Here is a 23,850-nt window from a genome sequence, read left to right on the forward strand (position 1 = left end):
CCCGGCAGGCCCCGCGCTGCGCGGCCGCAGTGGGGAGCGGGAGGGGATGGGGAAGGAGAAGGAGGTGGTGGCGGCGGCCGCCATGTTGATGGCGTGGGATGCTTTTAGCTCGGGAGGAGCGACTGGGCAGCCGGGTTAAGATGTCGGAAAAGAGGGAGGGTGGGAGTCGGGTGTTGGTTCAGGGGGTGGAAAGAGCTTATGCGAGGGTGTGAGAGAGAAGGAGGAGGCTGAGGAGTGGCTGAGGGGGCGCGGCGGGTTGTGGAAGGCCCTGAAGGACATCGCTTAGCGGCCGGTTGTCCCTCGGTGCCCATCTGCTCTTGGTAGGGCAGTGCTTCTCTATGGCGGGAGCGAGGTGGGGGGTGGGAGTCTGCTCCCGGGGCTCGCCCCCTTTGCGGGCCGGAGCGGGGCCCGTGCGCCCCGGGCAGCGGGGCCCTGAGGCGTGCGGGCCTCGGCGGCGCGGGAGCGGCTCCCGCTGAGGTGGGTCTGTGGAAGGAGTTGGGGGGGTGGGCGGTTAAAAGGGGCTGCTGGTCACGGTTGTGAGGGCAGGCTGGCAGGCGGCTGCAGTGCGTGTCGGGGCGGGGACGGTGCTAGTTTTGGAGGGGGAGGCTGCTGTGTGTGGCGCAGGAAACCGGGGTGCCTCCGGTGGCCCTCGGGGTTGTGCCCCTTGAGCCATCCGCGGAGAGGGGCCCCGTGCGGGGGCTGTAGCTGCCGAGGTCTTTGGCCCTTGGCTGGCATGAAGTACAGACTGGTTTAAAGAGCAGGACTGAACTCTTGGCCTGGCCTTGGTGGGGGAGGCCCTCAGCAGGGGTCAGGCAGGGACATAGCCTTGTCAACACCAGGTGACAGCCTGTGCTTGCTGATTTGGGGCTCTTTTAAGGGTTGTGGCTTCTGTCTGATAACTGCACTAATAGTGTTTGGCTGTCATAGATATGTGGCTTAACGTGACCAGCAGGAGGAGCTTTGCTTCCTCCTAAAGGCGACTCTCTCCAGTATGTCCAGAGAGACATAAATCAACCTTGAAAAAGCTGAGAGAATGGATGAGATGGTGTAAGACTTCTCAGCACGGTATGGGAGCAGCCAAGCTAATTGTTTTCTTACCTGCGTTTGCTGTCTAGTGTTGGCACGGCTTAGCCAGCTGACTAGGTGCTGTGTGAGTTTCAGCATACCCTCTGGCTGGCTTGTAGGAGGTAGGCTAGGTTTTGAGCAGCAGATTGTAGACTTTCCTGTACTGAACATCATCCCTGCTTGTGCTAGTCTTTGTGTCGGGGAATGGGAAATGATCCATTCACCAAATGGGAGATTAATTAAATCTCTTAGGCTTAAGAGGACTGGAGTTCCCTGAAATAACGCGTGGAAGATCTTTGCTCAAAACTGGGAGGGAGGACACTGAAATTACTTCATGGTTTGTGAAATAACACCATTTCTAGTTACAGCTGATTCCTGTGAAATAAAGTGCTTTATTACTTCAAGAAGATGCTCTGTTGAAAAGAGTTGTGAAGAGTTTTGCAGGCTTGTTGGAAGTCTCGGCTAAAGTCCAGTAGTGGTATAGCTCAGGAAAAATAGGGTTACAAGTTTTTATTTCATACTTTGGCTCCTCCTGGAGGTAAGTACAATGCATTTGCTCAGGATATTGCCTCGCAATAACTACATGGGTATAGTAGTCTGTTTACCCCAGGATACACTTGAACGATGGAGGAAGGGTGTCATGAAATGTTCTGTGATGCAGTTACAAATTACTTAACCTGAACCTTGCAGGCTTTCAAGATCTGTTGATGTGTGCCATTCTTCCACCTCTTTAAGTCCAGCTCCCTCCACTTAAAGAATCTGTAACAATTGCTTGCCTTCCTCGTTTTCCTGGAAAATGTTTGGTGTCCTGGGACAGGAGGTGCTTCTCCCCACCCCCAGCTTGTCCAGTTTTGCCATATTCATCACTGAAGAAAAAGAGTACAGGGAGTGTAACGCTCTGTTGCTGCTATAACTTTCAGTAGTACTTGCATACATCTGAAGAATTCTGAATTACACATACAGCCCCCTTTATTTCTTTTCTACTTCTGATTCTTCTCTGTGCTGTGGGTGAAAGAAAGGGGGCAGTGGCATGATGACTTCTGTCACAACAGTTGCCCACTGTAGACTTTAAGCCTATGCTTATGTCTGCAGCTGATACCAAGTAATGATGGTAAGTATTGCAGTGGGATAATTGGAGGAGGTTTGCTTGTCTTCTGTAACTGGCAGAAAACATGTATGTGAAATCTTCATCCAAGATAAGTCTGCTGACCTAATGACAGTATGCTTTGTTATTTAAACTGGCTTAGAAATAATTGGTGTCACCTGCATTGATTCCCTCTCTTTCTCCATTCCCCCCTTGTTTCAATGCTGCTCCTCTGGCGAGGAGACAAGGATGCATCCTGCTTTACCGATAACTTTATTTCACTGTTTTTACCATATTTCTTTATCTGAAGATGTAGATGCCACTGATGTCTTAGCTAAGAGTTGCTATAGTGGATTGAAATGTAGAAAAAAGGCGTTGACTTCAGAAACTACCCAAAGGAATGCCTGATGCAAGAGACAACTAAAATAGTTTTCTGTGTGTATACTTCACTTTCATCAGTTTGGGGGTGTCTGATATTTGTCAGTGTATGGATTATACTTACCGATCACAACTTGTCAGAGATGGTAATGATGAAGCTTATGTTCAGTATCTCAAACTTGGATACTCTGCTCACCTGAAAGAGCTAATGACCAACTCTCTTCTGACCCAACAGGTCTTAATTGCAAGACCCACAAGAAGCTTACAGTCCTATTGCAGAAATAAGTGTTGTCTCAGCATTTCATATGAAAAGACTTACGGTGACGATAGAATTGAAAGGCTGCCTCTGGCATTTCTTAAATACATGGGTATACTGTAGTTTAATACTGCTCATGAAAACTTACTCCAGTGTCTGTATGGTCCTTAGCCTATGAAGCTGATACGTTTGTCTATATTTGGACTACTATGCTGACATCCTACACTGCAGAAACTATGGGTTGTCTTTGTTACTATAGTGATTTTGGTCACAGTGGACTCAGGTAAGCAACCACCCAGTGTCCTGAAGACCAGGAGAAGCGGTTAGAAGACCCTGCAGGAGGGATGTGGAAGACGAGGATAAGTAGGAATGTGTGATGCTTTTGCTCAAAGAAGAAGTTACTTAATCTAAGTTTAATCTGAGTTTGCATGTAGAAATCTGGCTTCATATCCCAGCTTTCATTCTGACAAGTTCTTGCTCTTAATGAAAACTTCAAGGATTTGGATGCTTTAAATTGAGCCTGCACTGGATAGTATACCAAAACCAGCTCTACAGTCTGCATGAGAAATACACAATTCTACAAGATTAAGTGTACAAATAGGTGATAACATGATTTTCAAGGTGTCTGATGTTCTGCTGTCATGGTGTCCACATCCATGTTGGTGCAGCATGGAGAACTGGTGGGGTGCTGGGGTTATCTCAGTTTTTGCAAATTGTCAGGCCTTCCATAATTCCTCGTATGCACATTAGCTGGATGAAAGATTTTCATGTGCACTCAAACAGGGAGTGGAATATGGTTTCTAAGGGTGATTGATATGATCTATGCTAGTCTTGGCATGTAAGTTTTGTTTTAAAATCCCATTTTCTTAATTATCCCACTATGAAACTTAGTTATCTACAGTCCCATTGGAGCATGGAGGAGAGATGAAGTGTCACTGACGAACTGCTTACTTCAAAGCCTATGTGAGAAGGGTGTAAACTCTCACATTAAAGTTACTGCTCAGATTCTGGAGGCTGAATAAGGTGCTATGAAGTTTTTTGTTTGTAATTGCCTCCCATGGAGCTATTTCCCAAAGAGTTACTGGAGCTGCAAGGTCAAAGGTGAGAGTGAATTCAGCTGGGTACAATAGGTAAGTACTTCTATATTGTGTTATTGTTTCCGAGTATCTTAATGATAGCAATGCAGAAAAATACATTGTGTTGTCTACTTTGTTCTTAAGTGGGGGGAGCTTGGAAAAACAGGTAAGAGTCAAAGCCGCCTGTGCTTTTTCAAGTGTTCTCAATGAAATTGTGGGGAGGCAGCTGGTAAACCAGTTTCTGGAAGAACCTAGTATTCCTGCATAGCCAAGAAAGTTTGTAAAACTTCTCTGAAAATAATTCTAGTGACTAATTATAAAGTGTTAACTTCTTTTATCTTTCAGCACAAGAAGAGTGCTCTAAGAGCAGTCAAGAAGCTCTCCAGGTAGCACGGACATGTTCTTCGACTGAAACATGGCAGCAGTTCAGTAGCAGTTATACAGCAGGAAAGGGTGTGCAGGCTACTGCAAGCCCCTGGGTTCGTAAGAACTGGTATCTGAAAGAACTCAGTAGAGAGAAAAACTGCATTTCTTCCCTCCCTTGAATGTAAATGAGAACTCGCCTCACACTGGAACGGGAAATTACTTTCATTGTAGCCCTGGAGAAGGGCATGGGAATAGAGGACTTAAAAGGGCTGGTCAGGGCACTGTGATGGGCCTTGGAAAAACTGCAGGTAGTTTGAGCACAGGAGACTCAAGTTGTGGGAAGCTCTCTTTTGGAGAGGCACACTAGGAATGGGGAAGACTTGCTGAACAGAGGAGACTCAAAAGTTGAGTACGTTCTGCAGCTGTTTCTTAGCTACATACAGACATATCTCTTAAGGTGGGATGGCCTAAAATGACTACTGAAAACCATAGGGTTGTAAGCAGACCACATTTTGCTTCAGAGCATATATGTAACTATCCATTTCAGAACCACCTAAGCGGCTTCAGTTTTTGTCAAATAAGAGTATTTCCCGATTTAAAAATAATAGCTTTGCTTGGTCCGCCTAACTCCTGCAAAGCTATCTGGCTGATTGCAGGACTGTGCTGAAGATAAGAAGCCGCCTCCACCCATGGGTTGCTGGAGGCTGGCACACAAACATGACTCAGATGGGCTCCAGGGCTGAATGTGAATCCTCTGGTTGCCTGTGTTCTAGCTTTACTATACGCAACGGGTGGACCTGAGCGCTTCCGCGTGGAACAGGAAAAGGCTTGGGCTATGCTGGTTCAGATGCAGTTTGTGTGTACACTGCCCTCTTCAGCACAAAACGTGATAAAACCCTGTATTGCATAAAGCAGATAGGGGTATTGCAATGAGGTTACGCTAGGTGTGGACTTCCCTGAGTTGCCACTAATCCTGGAAAGGTCTATTTTTGTTGTGTAGTGGTAAACCTGCATTGGTAACTGGTAACCGTTCAGCTGCTGTGCCTGCCTGTGCCAGACAAGTGGTCTGAGCTGACAAATCCTCGAGCATGGTGCTAGCTTTTACTCCATTAAGAAAAAAGGGGGAGGCAGCAGGGAATTTTTTTTGAAGGGCCACATGAACTCTACTGAAATTAAAAGCCCACTAAAAATATCTTTGTGGAAAGAACACCTTTTGGGAAATGATGAATGCTGTAACAAAGGCAATGTGAGCCTTCAGTTATGGCAATCTTCCAACAGTGTTCCTTGTCTATCTGAGGTTTGTAGGAAAAAGTGTTAGATGCAGGGCAAGTGTGAAAGCCATAACCACAGGTAAAAATTTAACAACTGAAATTTTGTGTCAAAGTACGCACCATTATTTATTTTCTAAGCAAGTCCTGCAACTAAATTGATATGCTGGAGTCCCTGATTGTGCATGCTAGTGTTCTCAGGTTCTCTGGCTATTTGGATGCAGTGGTGCAAAATTACATGTTGCTTCGTATATGATTCAGCTTAGAATAGAAACTTTGGCAGTGTGAGCACCTAAACAACAGTGTTACAGTCAGAACATTCCTTAATGCACACAAACCATTTCCTTTTGGGTAAGTAACGCTGCACTGTGAAAAAGCACACACCACCAGGGAGAGCAATATTCCAGAATTCACCGGGTTTGCTCTTCTTTACTGCCTTGGACTCTGGTGTTTACCCAAACTTTTAGCCTTTCTGTATGTTATTGCTGGTTGGCTCTTTTCCACCACCTGATTATTTTTTGTTTGTTTTTTTTTTTTTTTTCTGTTTCTTTGCAAATACCTCTTCCTGGAAAACTGGGAACAGCAGTAAGTATCTCAGGTTCCTGGCCAAGTTTCCACTCACATGGTTTCACTTGCTCCGTTCTGTCAGGTTATTTACATGCAGTGTCCTAAGGATATAATTTAGTGGATAATTTAGTAAGTAGCTAACCTTTATGTCTTGGCCCCAGTCCACGTAGGTCAGGTTTACACAAGCCTGCTTCCTTACGATGAATTCAATGGCAACTCTTGCAGCTCTTGGTTTCCGGTTGCACAACTTTATGAAGAAGATCGTGTTATACTGCTCTTGCAAAGATTTAAAAATGGACACGCTAGGATAGGTCACTGTACTGAGTTGCATGACCCAGAATCTCTTCTGAACCTTGCTCTTCTGCATACAGAAGACCTAGGGCTGTCGCTGTGAGGAGGATTCGTTTTTCACGTCTTACTGGGTCTGACATGCTGCAATATATGAGGTTTTTCAGCATAGAGGTGTGAAGCTGACTTTAAGCTACCCTGCTCAAAGTAGAGCTGTTTTCTTATTCTCGGGTTCTGGATTCATCCATATTGGAGTTGTTTTGTATCCAGTAGAGCCTTTTTGGGCGTGCATTCCCAGGAGATGCATTACCTCAGCTTGCTGCTTTGAGCGCTCAGAAAATGTAGTCGCAGAGGCTTTGGTGGCATTGCTGGTTTAAGGAGTTTGGTGTTACCTTTTGCCTCTTGCCCTCCTGTGCCACAGTACACCGTTCCCTCTTGCGCCAACGCTACTATCTGGAGCAGGACAGTGAGCTATCAGTGTCTTAATCAGGGTGTAACACACCCTCCCTGCCCTGTGTATGCTTTTCTGTGGCTCAGGGTGGATATGGAGGAGGTTTGTAGTTGTGTGGCTTTCTAAAATCAGGATCAGGTTAGTGAGCTGGTTTAGAGCATTTGCAACATGGCACTAAAAATAGGTGGCCAGGTGCACAGCAGAAGTCAGAAGTCCTTGGGCTTGTTGCTGAAGCCTCTTGACTCATTAAATCGTGCATCTAAGGATGCGGTTTATTTTGTGGGGGAGGAGCAGCAGCAGCGTGTCCCTTGTGCACATGGATGCTTTTGTTAACCATGTTTTTCTGCTTTAGGTCTCATGACCCAGCCAAATGTTTTGCTGCGTGCAGTCTTGTGACCGGGCAGTGGCAGCTCGAGAAACTCTGATGTCTGTAAGCAGCACTGGTGATCGCTAGATGTAGTCCGGGCAAATCCCAATAGGAGAAGAGAGCTAGAGTGTGATGTGGAGCAGTTTACCCCTAAATTTTGCCTTTTATGACTGTTACAGAGGGTACCAATTTGTTATCTTACGATGGAACTGATTTCTTATGCTTAGGGAGTTGTATGTTACCTGTGCACACTTAGCCCAATATCCCTTTTATATTTAATGGCAGAGTAGATCCGCAAAAAGAGAATTGGGCACTAAAATGTTTCACATATGATAGATGAAAAGCCTAAGCTCAGTTTTCCACGTCAACATTTTTGCAGTGCTCCTGATACGAGCGAAGTCAGCTTCGTCACTGTAAACTCTCTTACAATGCAAATATGATTTACTGCCTCCATTCTGATAATGGTGAATGTTGTCGTCTGATGAGGATGATGTGGTGGCAGCTGTTTTAAAGTGACATGTGCAGTGGCTTTGCTGTATTTGCTCTGCTTTAGTGAATGTCAACTAAAATAGTAATTGTGTCCCCTAAGAGATTATTGCTGCTGTTAACCTTTCTGGAAAAACAAATGAGGAGAAGAAGAGGCAGATGCAATCCTCACGTGAATTGGCAGGAGGGTGTTGCACAGCCAAGGGGGTACCACGTCTCACTGCGGATGAAGGGCAGTTATGCTTTACTAGCTCATATCAGTGAGGTCCATTTAGCCTCCTGCAAATTCCTGCCCACTGAAAGCTCCTCTCATCTGCAGGGTAGATTGTGAGTGGAGCAACCGCTGTCCCGATGCTACCTCCTGGAAAGGAGTGAGGAAAGAGAGTTTATTTTAGTAGGCACTCTGGTCCAATGAAAATAAATGAATTTGGTTACTCTTCATTATAAGTAATTAAATATATTAATTTATGAATATTTTTATAGTGTAAATATAGATACATACTGGGAAATAGATGCATATATGTATATAAATGTATAAATTTATATACATTTATGTATTAGATATTGCATATATTAATAAACAGAGTAATAATTTATAGAATAACAATTTATAAAATATAAATTAATAAGGCAGGGGAATCACGGAAAAATAGAGGAGCTCTGTGTTGCCAACAGACTCCTAGGATGGAGTAGCCGTTCCCTCTTGAGAACAGATTGAACGTGGAAGTCTGGTCCCCAACAAACACAGTTTGTGTGAATCATCTTGTTTTGTTAAAATTTCTAATCATGTCTGTCTTTTAAACTCTCCTCCTTGAGAAGGTTATTTGGCTATGGATTAACCTTGTCAGGAGCACCGAGGCATGTGACATGCTTGGCCATGGAAGCAGGTATGTGTGGGGTCTCTCACAAGTTTCTGTCAACACTTCAGTGTTGCGGCTCTCCAGAATGGATAATGTTGCTGCCATTCATTCTGAGTGGCGTCGCAGCCTCATTCGCATGGGTTTGACGGTATCTCAAATATCCCAACCTTTTGCTATAGTCTGTTCTCTGTTATCTGAAGGTAAATTTAGGTACAAATCACGACAGCCGAGATCCTTGGTTTGGAATATGCCTGCCTCCCTGTAATAGTCAGTCATGCTCTCTGGTATGGGTGGATCTGCCTCTTGGGTACGGTCGATTTGTCAGTCTTATCCCTCCCAAAGGAAAAATGCACCTGAATTTTCCCTGTGCTGCGGTAGTGCTTTTTGTGCACAACCTCCAGGTAATGTGCACCTCTGTGGGATGCAACGGGATGGCTACCCCAGTCTTCCTCCTGTTTAGCCTGGAGAAGAGGAGGCTGAGGGGAGACCTCATCGCGCTCTACAACTACCTGAAAGGAGGTTGTAGCGAGGTGGGTGTTGGTCTCTTCTGCCAAGTAACAAGCGATAGGACAAGAGGAAATGGCCTCAAGTTGCGCCAAGGGAGGTTTAGACTGGACATTAGGAGAAATTTTTTTACTGAAAGAGTGGTCAGGCCTTGGAAGAGGCTGCCCAGGGAAGTGGTGGAGTCACCATCCCTGGAGGTATTTAAAAGACGTGTAGATGAGGCCCTTAGGGACATGGTGTAGTGGGCATGGTGGTGTTGGGTTGACGGTTGGACACGATGATCTTAGAGGTCTTTTCCAACCTCTATGATTCTATGATTCTATGATTCCCTGAATTTACTGGTCAGCAGTTAGTGACATAGCAGGGAATGCAAGGCATTATTTTGCTTATGTCCACCACCCACAAATGGCATTTGGTTTTGGTCACCATTTTGTTTCTAGCTACTACATAGGTGCTAGAGGACGCTTTGTGCCAACCCACAGTTTTTCCAAACTTTGGCTCTTCTCTTTTTCTGTAGTATCTCCCTGTCACCCATACATAGTACGTCACACTCAGTGTTCAATCGGTAGGTTGTGCTGCGATGTGTGTGAGAAGCCCTAGGATAATTACCCATTTGTTCAGCTGCGTGGAGCTGGTGATTCTGGTGGCTGCAGAATTCTGGTTATTGCATCCCATCGTTATAAAGAAGAAAAAAGAAAGCTTGGAGGAAAGAGCCCTCCTTTCCTTCTTGTCTATTGGGTCCAATAGACACCCTCCAGAGCTGGTGCGGGGTGGTGGGACAGCAGCACCCTATGGTGGAGGAGGTGAGAGGACACCAGTCTCAAGAGGTGCTATCTTCTACCTTTGTCACTTTCTGTCCCCATGGCTTCTGTGTCCCCCTTCCTGAAGCTCGTTCTTGTTTGAAAATGGATGCTCTAAGAAATACGGCCCTTTAGCACACGCAGTCCTTAGATACAGGAGGCCTGGATGTGTCTTGGCATGCCATCAGATGAACTTTTTTCCATAGCTGACTGTGGAAAAAAGCTGCTGGTCCTTACGTAATTTGTAACAGGGGACATTAATGTGGACAAGGTCCAAGAAATAGCTTTGTAGTCTTGTGTGTGACCTCTGCTAAATTTGACAAAGCACCTTAATGTGACTTGGTCTTCTCTTTGGAGGGACTGTGATCAAATATTCTTCCATGGCCTTATTGTCGTAATCTTGCGTTAGGGTTTTGAAATCCTCTGCTAAGTTAGAAGGCCCTGATGAGCTCGCAACATGAAGGTGGCTCTACACTTTTTCCAAGGGTCCTTCGGAGCAGGTGTGGATGGGAAAAACATGTTTGACCTATTTCCATTTTCTTAGTAGATGTGTATAACTTACAACCAATTACATTTCTCCACTTTGTACAAATATGACTGTTTTTATGCAAAAGCATATAAGTGACATTTCTTAGTAGGCATTTCTTTCATGTTTTGTATTATAGCTGCATGTATCCACATTAGATAAGTCGGAATATTTGAATAACAAATGTTAAAATTGGGTCATAAATCACAAGCCTTATTGAGCTCAAATTTCAGAGGATATGGATCCTCACCTGGTACATTCAGCAGGCAAATCACACCTCAGGACCATGTTTTGCACTGGAGGACATCTGTGTGAATATCTGGCTGCTGTTACTCTACTTTGGCATCTCTTATCTCTGGGGGCTAATCTTCTTTCTGGTTCCCATTGAATCTCGGGGCGGGGGGGGAATGACACTTGAAAGGTAGATGAAAAGTGCTTTCCATGTGCTGAGTTTCATATTTTTTAACCTTTGTGTTTAAAAAAATTAAAGTAGCACCTTCCATTTCCTAAACTGATGACACCTGAGGATAAATAGATCTTTACAGCCAATTGCCTCAAACACCTCAAAGATAGAGTGCCATTTTGCAGATACCCAGTGAAGATGCAGAACCCCAGTATTGCTGGGAACCAGCCAGTCACCACTAAAATACAATAGTGCAACAACTTTTCAGCAGGCTGAGCAAACCCAGCCCTTCTTACAATGTCATGCCTACAGTATTATGTCTAAAAACCCTTCGAAAACTAGTTGACAACATTTTAAAGAGGAGATACAAATACTTAACTACTTCTGTAGGGTTCCCTCCATTTTAATGCACCAATAAATGTAGCTGACTACCACTCCCACTTTAATAAGGATTATCTTGGAAGTCATCTGTAGATAAAATGTAACTTCTTGAACCTTCTTGTAGTATCAGTTTTAACTACTCATAGCCATTTACATGTGCAGTTTTGTGGGGTCACTGAATATGTCCACTTTTTGAAGTCCAAGACATGGAAGTGGCTTGGTGTTATTTCTTTAGAAAACAGTAAAAATCATAAAAGGAGCCCTAATTTTCAAAACAGGAACATTAGATTTGCATTTTATTTTAAATAAAATGCATCCATGCACGTGCTTATGAAGTCAATGTTCAGGCAGGGTTTGTGGTGTAGTAGCCCATCTGTTTTGCCTACAGAGCAGCAAAGAGAATATGGATCGTGTTAGCAGTCATAAATCCTTCTCTTTATATCTTCTCCCCCATCGCAGACTCTCCCAGGGATGTGGCTGTAAGTGTAAATTTGGGCTGGATGCAGCTGCAAGTGGCGTGAGGGAATGGCAGAGCTCCCGCATGGCAGAACCCCGGCAGTGCTAATGGCCAGAGAGAAGCTTGCAGTCCCTCCATCCCCCAAGCTCCCCACCGCCCAGGTCACACCTCCAGCTGAAGTCTTCAATGTATCCAAATACTACGTGGCGCTGCAAAATGCACGTCAGAGGTGTTGATCTCTGCTCGCTTTGAAATTAGAGAGGCTGCTCTAGCTGCTAGTCCACTGTACTTGTGGGTCTCTACCAGCAGAGGGTGGCTGTAAGACCGTTTATACATTGCTTTAATGTTTAAACACTTTACAGGCTGAATATTGAGTGTGATGGCCTTAGTGCTTCCTTTATTTCCTAATCCTCCAGTTATCTTTAGTTAGTAATTATAAGAAATTAAGTATTTAACAAAGATTTTCATTTGAGCTTTTCCTCATTGTTTATTTTGCTTTGACATTATTCTTCGAGATGAGAATAATCAAACATTATAATTAAATTTAGGAAGACAGGTTTGAGATACTGTTGCTATTGATTGGGAACTACTTCAGTCTAGGACCAGAGTATTTGAAAGAAATAACTCTGTGAGTAAGCTGTCAGTGTCCTAGCATTTATTAGGGATTGAAACTTAAGACACTAATAGTGAATGGAATTAATCTTGCCAAACTTCAGACATCTAAGAGATGCCCAGCCTGTGCTGAGGCTCTCCTTACATTCTGTGGAGAGGACTGCATACATCCCAAGGTTCATCTATCCAGTACCTCTTATCCTAATTTAGGAATCTAAGTTTGCAGAACACAATCTAGCAGGAGCTTGATCCCCGGTATTATTTGTGCATGTATAATTATTCTCATGTGGAATCCCACTATGTGCAACAGTTAATGACTAGACAGTTAATTATGTGAGTAACTATTATGCAGGAATGGGCTCAATTCTCGTGCTTGTGTTACAGGGAGACTAATTTGTCTCTTGGGATGTCTGTTCCTTTGTTGACTACAGAGGGAGCAGAGGCTAGACTAGCTCAAAGTTAGACTTCTAACGTACACATCTAGCTTAGATACATCTCACCCACTGTGTCTACGGGCTGGTGTTACTAATACTGGGTGATACTCTGCCTCGTCTTTAAAGGTCTGTAGACACTTAATAGATTTTATGGATCTGATTTCACATCCAATGGCATAAAGTGTGACAGTTACTTATGTAATTAGTAGATAGTCATTAACTTTTCTGAAATCAGTAGAATTCCACATGGGAGCAATTGCACAAGTATAAGTAGTTTGGGCTGTTGTTGACTGGAGATCTGTTAGGAAGCTGTACATAATAAAAGGTAGTAGTAAGTGATGATGGAAAAATTACCATGTTCTAATATATAGTGATTTATATTCTGTATTAGATGTTCTGTTGAGAATTCTTTTACACATATTTAAGTAGTTTTAAAAGGTGTGAACAAAAATTCAAAAATTCCTGTCCTTGATTTCAGTTATTTTGCCACTCAGAACCTATGTTTTCAAAATGGAATTCCTATCTAAAGTTCTTTAATTTTAAAAAAACCTGAGTACCGGCAGTTTTCATTTTGAACTATTTCAGAAGTATAACAAACACAGATGAGGCCTTAGTATCTACTAGAGCAGGTAACATTCCTCTCCGTTTGCAAAAATAGGGCAAACTAGTGACCAACTCAAGCAAAAATTGAAGAGGCATCTTCCATAATGGCTACAAACAGCAGATAACCTCTGGCCTTCCCTTCCACAAAACACAGGCAACGCCAAACACACGTGAGTAGGATTTGCATCTTCCTCTTCTGCAGGGATCAAGCCTTTTGAACCGGTTTTCAAAACTGTCCACAGTGCAAGAAGGATGTTTCATGTATTTGAACAGAGAGAAATGCTACAAGAATGATTAAAGGATTAGAGGAACAGGGTCAGGAGGATAAGAGAAAGGTATTGCAGACATGGGGGTGTATTCATGACACCAGCATATGCTGTGGCTCTTCCAAAACAGTTTCCAGTCTACACCAGACTGTATAGAGCTTTCTGCAGGCTTCAGGTGTGCTCAGCTCTGCTTGAGGTTAATAATATGGAAAATCTTGTGTATGATTCCTTGCTGTAATGACCGGTTAGTATACATATGGGCTTTCAGGTTATGGAAATGACCATGATTTATGAAATAGCCTCTTCCTGTTTGCAAAGATGCAGTGAAATACTGAGTCATCTCTATCCCTTTAGCCTTCCCTGTACAGGCTCCTTCTTGTTTGCTATCTATCCCCTGGGATTTGGTTTGATGATACCGGACAACAGTTTTTACTTGAATTAGTCTCAATTTTATCAATTTTGGATGAATTACTGCCCTTTTCTGGGGCATCATCACTGCTGATGTGAATTATAATAAATTGCTAAAAAATGAGCTGTGTGTAGTTTGGGTTAAATTAATGAATTCTTTATTTTGGGGATTAATTACTTGCATTTACCGCATGCCAAAGCACCTAACTCTTCTCCCATAGTGTAACGAGTCCAGGGGCCCAAGAAGTGCTGGACTGCTGGAAAGTAGATATTGCAATGCTCCACCGGATTGTATTTCACTGCCTTTTGGAGCAAGCTCCTAATGCCACTGAAATCTCAGCAGTATGACATCTGACCCTTCAAGGGCTGAAATGGAGTTGGTGTCTGAAAACAGCACATAAATTCTTTCATCAGGTTTGCACAGTTGGGTATTTTATCCTTCCTCAACAATATAGCAGGGGCTTAGGTAGAGCAGGTTGGATGGTCTTTCTTACTCACAGTGGCTTAGTTTAGTTTAACTTTGACTCTGAAAACATGTCTTGGCTAAAGAGCTACATTTTCAGTGGCTATGCAGTCTGATGGGTGTGCTGACAAATAGCTGGATACCGCAGAGCTATGTTAATTCTCTTCTGCCAGTGAGAGATTCCTGTTCATCTCTTGGACAGTGTTATAAGTCACTTACTGGTCTTGGTTATCACTGGACCCAGCCGATACAGTGTGAACTCATGCATAATCTATACGCCAGTTGTATAGCCATCATGCCTGCCTAGAACCAAGTCTTTTTTAGGTATTATCGCACAGAGAAAGAGGAAAGAAGATAGAACAAGCCAAATGACATCAGTGGGGTAAAAGAGCCAACAATTTTCCAGATTTGAAATGCAGTGCCTTTGGATATTGACAATTTACAGTTGCTTTGTCAAGACACAGAATTTTGCAAAATCTTTGACAAGGAAAATATAGATGTGACATGATGGTTTTTCTTGTGGAACATATTAATGGCTATGCTCAGCTTTCCCATGGGATCTTACTTTCTTAGAGCAGGAATTTGTCACCACCTACTTGATTTGGATGAACTTTCTGCCAAAAGCAACAAGGAACGAATTGACAGGACGGACTTTAGCAACAGGAAAATTGTGACATGTTTGAAGAGAACGCACGCTCAGAGGAGCGGCTACTTGGGTTTCAAAAGTTTCTTATCAGCAAAACAAGCTCTACTCTTTCTTGCAGCTGTCTTGTCTCTGCCTTGCAGCAGTGCTAAGAAGATGTTTTGTCTTGTGAGAAGCAAAGAGATTTACTATAGTGAGAACATCTATGCACATGCTATTTAAACTCCAGTCATTCTGTTGAGTTGAACTAGGACAAGCATGAAAACCAGCTGGGACCGTAATGATTAGAAGTCTTTGCAGTTATTACAGGGTTTGTTTTTCTACTGAATCAAAACATGCTGCAGCTTCTATGACAAAGGAAGGAAGTACATATTGGTACAACAGCCCACGAAAATGTCATTCATTGCCCTTCTGCTGATTGCTTATGGGTGGCTCGGGCCAGACATGTCAGTCTTCCAAGACAAATCAACGGTGCAAAACCTGAGTGTATGAAAAATGGCATTTTTTTAAATACACAAAGATCAATCTCAAAGCAGTAGAGATGCTAAGCAGTGCACAGAGCAACTGTATCTTTCAGAAATCTAACTGAACACAAGTAGCCAGGAGTCCGAGAACTGACTTCGCAGTGATGATGCCACTTCTCTCCTCCTTCTCCTCACTTCCCTGAAACACTACAACCAAAATTAATAGCACATCATGTTTTCTCAAGCCTGAATATTCACTCACACACGAAGAGAAGAACATGGGAGGCTTTTTAAAAGCCCCTTGGTAACTGGAACAAGAAAACTTTAATTGTTTAGCTATGAGTGGAATGTCCTCTTATAAAATGCCGAACAGCCTTGTGTTTTTTAGGTCAAAAGCTAACAAGATGAGCTGCGAGCTCTTACTACTTCTTCTGTTCCTTCACAGCAAAAATCTGGAGTGCTTTAAAAATGCTGAGAACATGACAGTGATTGACAAGAAAAGAAGGGATGTAAGGAGATACTGTGCTGAAGAATTTTAATTATTTCTATAAAACAAAATTGATACTGATGTAGGTCTTGCATTTGCAATCTCAGCCAGAAGCCAGGGCTAAGTTTTCGCAACCAAGACCCTTACACACCCTGCCTTTCACCCTTATGAAAGAACACCTAATTTGGTAAAATTCCAGAATGACTTTAAGGAGAGAGATCCTAAGAAATTAAACATCTGTTTGAACTTTTTATTTTTAACTTTTTCTCAGTGAAAGCATGCCTTATTTTTAGTGTGTGTGCACTGCATGTGTGAGGCTGCTTCCATCATTTTTCTTACTGGATCTATGCACTAGTGGATCCCCAACCATACGGATTTGGTTCCAGTTAGATGTGGATATGCGACCACGTTTTCATTGAATTATTAAGTATCTATGGTATGGAGTTCATATGAGTTTTATAACAGCTGGTAGCTGGTATCTGATCTGACACAAAGTGACAATGGCACAGAAAGACAGTAGCTGTAATTGCATTTAGTGTGTCAGTATGAAATTAAACTAACGAAATTTTAAAAGAAATTTTAACTGACAGCATGAGTGAAAGCTGGACCTGCACCTTGGATAGTGGGTTATGGTATACCTGGTCTGATACTAAGGACCCTAATGTTGGATTTATTGTGTCATTAAGCCACAGTCAGAGAGGAGGAGGGTGAACTGTATCTTTTACAGTTGCTAAAAATGGAAAGCACTCCGTCACTGGTATGTTCTTCTCAGTGAAAAAGCCAGTGCTATATGAAAACTGCTGTTGGAGATGATTCAGCCATCATCTATCTACATGTTAAATCTTCAAAATATTCTGTGTTACTGCATAGTGATGCCAAAGGACAACATAAAACTGCTAACGTGTATTAACAGGGAGATTTAAAGAAGATGTGGCACAGGCATTTGTGTTCTGTACTTTGTTGAACTGAGCACGGGTACAGTTCTTGTCTGCTTGGATCATTCAACTGGCCTAAGACCAAAATATACACTTAATATTCAATAGCCACCTATGTCCAGTAATGACAGGGTCCTCCAGTGACATGTTAACTATGTCAATAAAATATTAGCTAAATAGTAGCTGGGTTTTTTGGTTAAAAGAAAACTAGACCTTCATTAAATTCTAAGATAAGGTTAAAAAAAAGAATTACTTCTTTCATTATGTAATCTGGTCATCTGCTGTGTTTACTTGGTGACTGGATAATTTGAATCTGCTAATTTATGGACTTAACTGAAATTGCAGCCTAAATCATATAAAATATAGAGCATTTCTTTGTTTTTAATCAGTTTGGTCAAATTATAAGTAAACTAGGTAAGTAATGTGCCTTGTGAGATCCATGTTTGTGCATTCACCCTTTTTATGCAACCCATACATGGGACACAAGATGTGTTTACTTCATCAGACCGCAACCTAGGTCACAAACTCTGAAGGCGTACAGAAGCTCTGGTGTGAAATCACCAGCCTCTTGCGTCTGTCTCCAAAGGGACTCCCTGCATCCCTTACATTACACAGGCTGTAACATCCCCGATAAAATGACCGTGATAGATCTATCTTGCAATACTGAGAATGTAGCTGTTTATAAATTACAAATATGCGTATGCGCTATGGATTTGCTAGCGTGGCTTCATTCACCCGCATAAGTCAACACAAGACACAAAATTGCCAAATATATTCAACTGTAATGAAAACCTACCTGGATACACAGCCGGTTTGAAACAGGACAAAGTAAGCAATTACGTAGGGCATCCAACCAACTGCTGCAGGGCAAAACAGCCACAGCCATCGGGCCTCCTTTTTCAGCCTGCAGGTGTAGTACCTGTTCTCTTCATTTTTATTATATATCGTGTTTCCTGGAACACAGTATATAATAAAACACACAGGGTGTTGTTTTGGCACCAGGGAAGAAGGCTGCCTCTGTCTTGTCTTGGATGCTGCAGCCACGGTTGGAGCCGGGGAAAGGGGGCGAGATGCTTTTCTTTGGTGCAGTTAAGCACGATGAGTTGGGCGAATCATCTTAAGAGTAGGATGGGACCGAGAGAAGCATTTGAAAGAAAGAATCTGCCCTAGAAGGAGTTAATTTAGAAACTTTCTGTTTCTGTTCTGCCTCACTTGAAGTGTTCACTTGAAGTGTTCTCTATTTTTTAAAAAAAAGTATTCCTTTATGTTCTAATAAAATCTGATTTCTAGAGTTCAGAGCTTTGTGTTTTGGGACATTTATTTCAAGGGAAAACTGGAGGTAGGTCCACCTCAAAGATCTGATGACTCAACCAGAGTGCTAATATCATTATATATGTTTATTACCTTCAAAATGAATTTGCGTGCCTTTAGCTGTCTTGCAGGATTATAATGTGAATTCCTTAGTTAATTGCTGAAAACGGCATTCCGCTGCCCTATTTTGTGTTTTGATTTGCACACTTACAAGGCAAGAGTAAATCGCAAAACATTGTGATTTGAATGTAAACCCATTGCTAAACTTTGGCCTGGAAGCATCAAGTTGCTCTCCTGACCATTCACATTTACACAAGCTGAGTACAGAGGTAAAGGGCAATATAAGGGCAAGGCAAAGGAGAAAGTCTCGTAAAACACCTCTGCAGAGCTACTTCTTGGGCTCTATCGGTCTGATTTTTCCCCTTTTCAATGCTTGTGGGGCCCTTTATAAGAGACGCAGAGCTTGAACAAAGCATATTTGCTGCCCCTCTACTTATTTATGTGCTAGTGTGTAATTTTTGCAGTGTTTCACATAGTATGAGCGAAAAAAATGGGTACCTGTGTACTTCCTTATTCCTGTGACAGAAGCAGCGAGGGGGAGAAAGGGCAAAAGGAGAAGGCAAAATTTCTGCTACCGAGAAGAAAAAGCAGGTAGAGAGAATCTAAAAAGATTTTATTTAAGCAACCTACTAATGTGCCTGCTTACAGCCGAGTTCTTCACCAGCTCTTCAGTATGTATATATTCTGGTTATCTGCCGTATTAACGTGGTGACTGCATAATTTGAATCTGCTAATTAATTGACTTAACTGACATTGCAGCCTAAATCATATAAAATATAGAGCATATATATATATATATGGATTATCGAGGGTGAGTTTTATTATGGGGCTAGGTTCTGGCTCCTTTCACAGCACTGAAGTGGTTAATTAGACACAAATACACGACTTTCACCCTTTGTCTAAATATATTTAAAATGATGCCAGGCTACCTAAACACGATATTGTCTCATATAAACCCAACCCAAAGCAAGAACTGATCGTGACCAAGGTAGGAACCTGTCCTAATTCCTGTCTCACCTGGTACCTCTCCAAGAGGTGATTCTCACAGTATATCCCAATATACCAGCTGCTCCCAATGTAAAGAGAACAGTTTGGTAATACATTATGGATTGTTGGCAATTGGCAATATTTACTGTAAGTACTTTTTGGACAAACACAGCGCTGCAAAGAGAGAGGGGTATTAGGCAGCTGTACGTTCCTACAGCATGCAGATAAACCGTAGTTGGAGTTTTTTCCCTGCTAGCAACTCAGGCAAATGGATTGTAAAAGCACTTGGGAATTAGCCCAGGGCTTTTATGATGGTCTTGAAGAAGAACATTGTGAGTACTTCTTTAAACATCCCCGCTTAGGTCAGCCAGTGAATTGTTTTACGGTAGTGTCTATGGAGTCCTTAAAAAGATTACACTTCAGTTCGGCATTACTGGGGCTCAACTGGAAAGGCGAGGGCTTTAGACACCACCAGGATGTGAAGAAGTCGTCGTGCTTTTATCATTTTTCCTTGCAACCTTGGAGAGCAGGCTGTCGGGCACAGATCCACTGCAGGGCCCCTCTTTCAAGGCCATATTCCCTGTTCCCTCTGTGTCCCCTACACCAACGTGCCACCATTGCACTGATGTGATGAGCGGGATCCACTCAGACCACTGATGAAGGAAGCGCTGATTCACCTGGCCCTTGCGCAGGGGCCCTCAGGCAGGGTCTGCGGGCAGCCGTGGCTTCACACGCCCCATCCCACCCACCTCCCAGGCACTTTCCACCTCCTCAGAACCTTTGCAGGACAGCCAAGGTAGCTCTCCTCTTCATATATTGAAATAATTACTCTGCTACAACCAAAACAGGATGTTTTTTCCAGGAACTGTGGATGGTGGCGTGTGTATGCAACATAGCTTTGGGGATCCTCTGGAGATGGATGCAGGCAGGGCATTCCAGCTTGGAAGTCCTCAAGAGCAGCCTAAAAGGTGTATAATCATGTCCTTCTGCTTATTCTGGCCCTGTATAAGATATATGTGTCATATGCTTAACATTAAATGGACTAAACAGGTCAGTTGGTTTCTCTTTAATTCTTTTAATCTTCTTACGAGATACAAAATAGGCTTAAGTCAAAAACTGTTCCTTAATGTAAAGGGTTGAGGGGGGCGGTTGCTCGCTTGGCTGTTTTGTGATGGTGGCAGCTGTCCCCTAGAAAGATTGGGTTTGCAGAGTGCTGATACTACTCTACCGAGCAGGTTTATGCCTCCTTACTCAATATCCATAAAGATTCCCGGGAGACAATTACAATCATAGCGGTAGGAAGAGTCATACTGTAGTTAAACCTTCCAGCCCACACACAGTAACAGGAAAATCCTGTTTGAAGAATAAGGGAAGATTCTGGATAACAAGAGATAATGTGCTGACAATGCTGCAGTCCCCCACCCTCTATATGGTTACCCCGTTGTAAGTGGCTGCAGAGTCCGGCCCACTGTGGTCTGATATTTTTTATATTATTTTATACAGGAGGGCTGTCCAGGGTGGGATAAGGAGAGACGGGTTTCTTGGAAGCGTTTCTACGTTGAGCTAGCACCAGTTTTATTTAATGACCACAAAAGCTCAGGTCATTGCAAAAATAATTGTTTTCTGACCCGTGCATGGGTTTTCTTGTCCAACTGAAAATCAGAGAGGGAAGAGATGTGTCGGTAGGGAGATCCATAGCAGCGCAAGCCATCCAGCATGGGAGCGGGAAAAGAGAGGGTGCCTGTTTTGGCCCCTACTCAAGGTTCCGTGAGCGTTAACTGGCACACAGCTGCGTTAAGTAAGAGTTGAAACACCATCCTGCGCCCAGATTTGCTCTTCTCAAGAGAAATGCTGGAAACCTTTTGCGATACAGTACACATAAAAAGATTTTTCAGCACAATAAGAAGCTATCGTTGGTCTAGTAGTGTAAGCTGAACCCCCAAAATTGACACTTCCAGGCAAGTGAGAAGAGATTTTTAGCCAAGAATCACAATATTTCTTCCCAGAAAAATGCCCGGAGGAGCAGTATCAAATTCAATTCATGGAGCTTCCTTCTAATCTAACCGAAGAGCCAGAAAGAAAGACCACCACCCATCTTATCTACTGACTTCAGGGAAAACTACTTTGCATGTCACAGTCAAACCATGCATTTTCTGGTGGACAGTGTGCTTTTGTTAAAGAAAATCTGAAGCTTTGCTTTTAATTAAAAAAAAAAAACCACAACACAAATATATATTTTTTAAAAATCCTTTGCAAATCTTTGCCAACATTTCATTTTTTTTTTCCACAGTAGGTAACAAAGACATTAGCAATTGGCAACATAAATTTATCTGAAAATAATCTTATCAAATCAATAGAAATCCTTGTATGGGTAAGAATCATAGAATCATAGAATCATACAGGTTGGAAAAGACCTCTAAGATCATCGTGTCCAACCGTCAACCCAACACCACCATGCCCACTACACCATGTCCCTAAGGGCCTCATCTACACGTCTTTTAAATACCTCCAGGGATGGTGACTCCACCACTTCCCTGGGCAGCCTGTTCCAAGGCCTGACCACTCTTTCAGTAAAGAAATTTTCCCTAATGTCCAATCTAAACCTCCCTTGGCGCAACTTGAGGCCATTTCCTCTTGTCCTATCGCTAGTTACTTGGCAGAAGAGACCAACACCCACCTCGCTACAACCTCCTTTCAGGTAGTTGTAGAGCGCGATGAGGTCTCCCCTCAGCCTCCTCTTCTCCAGGCTAAACAACCCCAGTTCCCTCAGCCGCTCCTCAGAAGACTTGTGCTCCAGGCCCTTCCCCAGCTTCGTTGCCCTCCTCTGGACGCGCTCCAGCACCTCCATGTCCTTCTTGTAGTGAGGGGCCCAAAACTGAACACAGGATTCGAGGTGCGGCCTCACCAGTGCCGAGTACAGGGGCACGATCACCTCCCTGCTCCTGCTGGCCACACTATTTCTGATACAGGCCAGGATGCCGTTGGCCTTCTTGGCCACCTGGGCACACTGCCGGCTCATGTTCAGCCGGCTGTCAACCAGCACCCCCAGGTCTTTTTCCTCTGGGCAGCTTTCCAGCCACTCTTCCCCAAGCCTGTAGCGTTGCATGGGGTTGTTGTGACCCAAGTGCAGGACCCGGCACTTGGCCTTGTTGAACCTCATACAGTTGGCCTCGGCCCATCGATCCAGCCTGTCCAGGTCCCTCTGCAGAGCCTTCCTACCCTCCAGCAGATCAACACTCCCGCCCAACTTGGTGTCGTCTGCAAACTTACTGAGGGAGCACTCGATCCCCTCGTCCAGATCGTTGATAAAGATATTGAACAGGACCGGCCCCAGTACTGAGCCCTGGGGAACACCGCTCGTGACCGGCCGCCAACTGGATTTAACTCCGTTCACCACAACTCTCTGGGCTCGGCCGTCCAGCCAGTTTTTTACCCAGCGAAGAGTGGACCTGTCTAAGCCGTGAGCTGCCAGCTTCTCTAGGAGAATGCTGTGGGAGACAGTGTCAAAGGCTTTACTGAATTCCAAGTAGACCACATCCACAGCCTTTCCCTCATCCACGAGGCAGGTCACCTGGTCATAGAAGGAGATCAGGTTGGTCAAGCAGGACCTGCCTTCCATGAACCCGTGCTGGCTGGGCCTGATCCCCTGGTTGTCCCGGACATGGCTCGTGAGCACCCTCAAAATGAACCGCTCCATGATCTTCCCCGGCACCGAGGTCAGGCTGACCGGCCTGTAGTTCCCTGGATCCTCCCTCCGGCCCTTCTTGTAGATGGGAGTCACATTGGCGAGCCTCCAGTCGTCCGGGACCTCCCCAGTTAACCAGGACTGCTGGTAAATGATGGAGAGCGGCTCGGCAAGCTCCTCCGCCAGCTCCCTCAGTACCCTCGGGTGGATCCCATCCGGCCCCATAGACTTGTGAACGTCCAGGTGGCATAGCAGGTCATTAACTTCTTCCTCTTGGATTATGGGGGGTTTATCCTGCTCGCCGTCCCTGTCTTCCAGCTCAGGGGGCTGAGTACCCTGAGGATAACCACTCTGACTACTAAAGACTGAGGCAAGGAAGGCGTTGAGTACCTCAGCCTTTTCCTCGTCCTTGGTGGCAACGTTCCCCCCTGCATCCAATAGAGGATGGAGATTCTCCTTGGCTCTCCTTTTGTCATTAACATACTTATAAAAGCATTTTTTGTTGTCTCTCACGACAGTGGCCAGGTTGAGTTCTAGCCGGGCTTTTGCTTTTCTAATTTCCTCTCTGCACGACCTAACGCGATCCCTGTACTCTTCCTGAGTTGCCTGACCCTTCCTCCACAAGTGGTAAACTCTCCTTTTTTCCCTGAGTCCCAGCCAGAGCTTCCCGTTCAGCCAGGCCGGTCGCCTTCCCCGCCCGTTCTTCTTTCGACACATGGGGACAGCCCGCTCCTGCGCCTTTAAGACTTCCTTCTTGAAGAACAAGAAGGAGCCACATGGAGTGGAAAAAAAAGCACTAAAGATGTCCACTTCAGTAGGGCTTTTGTCTCACGTAACAGTCCCATAAGCAAAGTAGCTGAAACTTCTATAGGGTTGGTGCAAAACTGGTTGTGTAACTGTACTCTGAAA

The 23,850-nt window shown here is 43.9% G+C and overlaps 1 long non-coding RNA gene across 7 annotated transcripts; it reads left to right on the top strand.

The window, feature by feature from the left end:
• The first annotated feature begins 167 nt into the window (after positions 1–167).
• On the top strand, positions 168–21,690 carry LOC142077900 (uncharacterized). Of its 7 annotated transcripts, none has more exons than XR_012672053.1 (3): positions 168–477; positions 1,428–8,539; positions 11,586–18,194. It is a non-coding gene; the product is annotated as an uncharacterized LOC142077900 (long non-coding RNA). The 7 variants fall into 7 exon arrangements; XR_012672057.1 differs by having other exon boundaries at positions 1,434–8,539; XR_012672056.1 differs by lacking the exon at positions 168–477 and having other exon boundaries at positions 498–7,229; positions 8,472–8,539.
• Positions 21,691–23,850: the final 2,160 nt, after the last annotated feature.

The sequence above is a fragment of the Calonectris borealis genome, chromosome 1 (genome assembly GCF_964195595.1).
Source record: "Calonectris borealis chromosome 1, bCalBor7.hap1.2, whole genome shotgun sequence".
Classification (NCBI taxonomy): Eukaryota; Metazoa; Chordata; class Aves; order Procellariiformes; family Procellariidae; genus Calonectris; species Calonectris borealis.